The following is a 4,115-nucleotide window of genomic DNA, read 5'->3' on the forward strand; positions in this document are numbered from 1 at the left end:
GTTTGGAGTCCCGCATGAGATCCCGGACGTCACGAGGAGTTCCGGAATGGTCCGGAGGTAAAGAATTATATATAGGAAGTGCTATTTCGGCCATCGGGACAAGTTTCGGGGTCACCGGTATTGTACCGGGACCACCGGAAGGGTCCTGGGGGTCCACCTATCCCGGAGGGCCCCATGGGCTGAAGTGGGAAGGGATCCAGCCCAAAGTGGGATGGGCGCCACTTTCCCCTAGGGCCCATGCGCCTAAGGGTGGGGGAAACCCTAAGGAAGAGTCCTAAGAGGGGAAGGCACCTCCTAGGTGCCTTGGGGAGGAGGGATTCCTCCCTTGGCCGCCGCCCCCCTAGGAGATTGGATCTCCTAGGGCCGGCGCCCCCCCCCTAGGCCCCCCTATATATAGTGGGGGAGATGGAGGACTTCTGACCTTGGCCTTTGGTGCCTCCCTCTCCCTCTCCAACACCTCCTCCTCCTCCATGGTGCTTAGCGAAGCCCTGTCGGAGTACTGCAGCTTCACCACCACCACGCCGCCGTGCTGCTGCTGGAGCCATCTTCCATCAACCTCTCCTCCCCCCTTGCTGGATCAAGAAGGAGGAGACGTCGCTGCTCCGTACGTGTGTTGAACGCGGAGGTGCCGTCCGTTCGACGCTAGGATCATCGGTGATTTGGATCACGACGAGTACGACTCCATCAACCCCGTTCTCTTGAAGGCTTCCGCGCGCGATCTACAAGGGTATGTAGATCCACTCCTCCCTCGTTGCTAGATGACTCCATAGATTGATCTTGGTGACACGTAGGAAAATTTTGAATTTATGCTACGTTCCCCAACAGTTTCTCCATCCTCCTGTGCTAAATCTTGCTGGAGGGGGTTTTCTTTGGCGCTTTCCGGAGTGTTATTATCTCCCGTGCTGGAATCACCGTGTTTGTTTTGGCGGGATTTTGAGCGGCACTGCTGACGTCGGCGCTTAGGCTGTTTCTTGGAGGGGTCATCCTCCGTTGTTCCGTCGCCATCTCCCTCTTTTGGGGTGTCCACCATGTATATGTCATATGACGAGGTGGCTTTCCAGGGCCTAGTAGGCGCTGGTTCTTCATTATCTCCTTCATCGGCATCCATACCGTCGATGTCTTCGTAGTCGAAGTCGAGCATGTCGGTTAAGTCGTCGACAGTGGCTACAAAGTGCATGGTGGGTGGGCTTTGAATTTCTTCATCGTCCGAATCCCAACCTCGTTGGCCGCAGTCCGGCCAGGGCTCTCCTGATAAAGAGAGAGACTTCAGTGACTTCAGAATATCGCCAAAAGGCGAGTGCTGAAAGATGTCCGCGGCAGTGAACTCCATGATCGGCGCCCAATCGGATTAGATAGGCCGAGGCGCGGAGGGTTCGGAGTCCGGAAAGGAGTCCGGCTCCTTGGAGTCATGAGTCTCGTGGAGTGCGGGGCTGGTGTTCGGCTCAATCGCCGTTAGGATCACAGCCACCGAGGTGGCGTCCAACCGCCCATCCTCGATCGGCACAGTTGGCTCCGGATTAGGGACCGGAGCCGATGCGGGTGCGGCCTCCAGGGCACTGTTTGGTGGCAGAGCTAGATCATGCTCGTCGGAACAGTGCGGCGCGCTCGGCAGTGGCTCGAATCCGTCGAAGATCAAGTCCCCGCGGGTGTCAGCCGTGTAGTTAAAACTTCCGAATCTGACCTGACGGCCAGGGGCGTAGCTTTCGATCTGCTCCAGATGGCCAAGTGAATTGGCCCGCAGTGCGAAGCCGCCGAAGACGAAGATCTGTCTGGGGAGGAAGGTCTCACCCTGGACTACATCACTATTGAAGATCGTAGGAGCCATCGGGCCTGACGGCAATGGCATAGAGGAACTCTCAATTAAAGCACCAATGTCGGTGTCAAAACCGGCGGATCTCGGGTAGGGGGTCCTGAACTGTGCGTCTAGGCCGGATGGTAACAGGAGGCAGGGGACACGAAGTTTTACCCAGGTTCGGGCCCTCTCGATGGAGGTAAAATTGTTGGGGAACGTAGTAATTTCAAAAAAAATTCCTACGCACACGCAAGATCATGGTGATGCACAGCAACGAGAGGGGAGAGTGTGATCTACGTACCCTTGTAGATCAACAACAGAAGCGTTAACTTGGTTGATGTAGTCGTACGTCTTCACGGCCCGTCCGATCAAGCACCGAAACTATGGCACCTCCGAGTTCTAGCACACGTTCAGCTCGATGACGATCCCTGGACTCCGATCTAGCAAAGCGTCGGGGAAGAGTTCCGTCAGCACGACGATGTGGTGACGATCTTGATGTACTAATGTCGCAGGGCTTCGCCTAAGCACTGTTACAATATTATCGAGGACTATGGTGGAAGGGGGCACCGCACACGGCTAAGAATATGATCACGTGGATCAACTTGTGTCTCTAGGGGTTGCCCCTGCCTCCGTATATAAAGGCTCAAAGGGGGGGGCGGCCGGCCAAGAGGAGGCGCGCCAGGAGGAGTCATACTCCCTCCGGGAGTAGGACTTCCCCCCTTTCCTAGTTGGAATAGGATTCGCGGAGGAGAGAGAGGAGGAAGGGGGCCCGGCCCCCTCTCCTTGTCCTATTCGGACCAAAAGAGGGGAGGGGCACGCGGCCCATCTCTGGCTACCTCTCCTCTCTTCCACTAAGGCCCACTAAGGCCCATATATCTCCCGGGGGGTTCCGGTAACCTCCCGGTACTCCGGTAAAATCCCAATTTCACCCGGAACACTTCCGATATCCAAACATAGGCTTCCAATATATCAATCTTTATGTCTCGACCATTTCGAGACTCCTCGTCATGTCCGTGATCACATCTGGGACTCCGAACAACCTTCGGTACATCAAAACGTATAAACTCATAATATAACTGTCATCGAAACCTTAAGCGTGCGGACCCTACGGGTTCGAGAACAATGTAGACATGACCGGGACACGTCTCCGGTCAATAACCAATAGCGGGACCTAGATGCCCATATTGGTTCCTACATATTCTACGAAGATCTTTTATCGGTCAGACCGCATAACAACATACGTTGTTCCCTTTGTCATCGGTATGTTACTTGCCCAAGATTCGATCGTCGGTATCCAATACCTAGTTCAATCTCATTACTGGAAAGTCTCTTTACTCGTTCTGTAATACATCATCCCGCAACTAACTCATTAGTTGCAATGCTTGCAAGGCTTAAGTGATGTGCATTACCGAGAGGGCCCAGAGATACCTCTCCGACGATCGGAGTGACAAATCCTAATCTCGAAATACGTCAACCCAACATGTACCTTTGGAGACACCTGTAGAGCACCTTTATAATCACCCAGTTACGTTGTGACGTTTGGTAGCACACAAAGTGTTCCTCCGGCACACGGGAGTTACATAATCTCATAGTCATAGGAACATGTATAAGTCATGAAGAAAGCAATAGCAACATACTAAACGATCGGGTGCTAAGCTAATGGAATGGGTCATGTCAATCAGATCATTCAACTAATGATGTGATCCCATTAATCAAATGACAACTCTTTGTCCATGGTTAGGAAACATAACCATCTTTGATTAACGATCTAGTCAAGTAGAGGCATACTAGTGACACTCTGTTTGTCTATGTATTCACACATGTATTATGTTTCCGGTTAATACAATTCTAGCATGAATAATAAACTTTTATCATGATATAAGGAAATAAATAATAGCTTTATTATTTCCTCTAGGGCATATTTCCTTCAGTATCCCACTTGCACTAGAGTCAATAATCTAGATTACACAGTAATGATTCTAACACCCATGGAGCCTTGGTGCTGATCATGTTTTGCTCGTGGAAGAGGCTTAGTCAACGGGTCTGCTACATTCAGATCCGTATGTATCTTGCAAATCTCTATGTCTCCCACCTAGACCAAATCCCGGATGGAATTGAAGCGTCTTTTGATGTGCTTGGTTCTTTTGTGAAATCTGGATTCCTTCGCCAAGGCAATTGCACCAGTATTGTCACAAAAGATTTTCATTGGACCCGATGCACTAGGTATGACACCTAGATCGGATATGAACTCCTTCATCCAGACTCCTTCGTTTGCTGCTTCTGAAGCAGCTATGTACTCTGCTTCACATGTAGATCCTGCCAC

Source organism: Triticum aestivum, chromosome 3A (assembly GCF_018294505.1).
Source record: "Triticum aestivum cultivar Chinese Spring chromosome 3A, IWGSC CS RefSeq v2.1, whole genome shotgun sequence".
NCBI lineage: Eukaryota > Viridiplantae > Streptophyta > Magnoliopsida > Poales > Poaceae > Triticum > Triticum aestivum.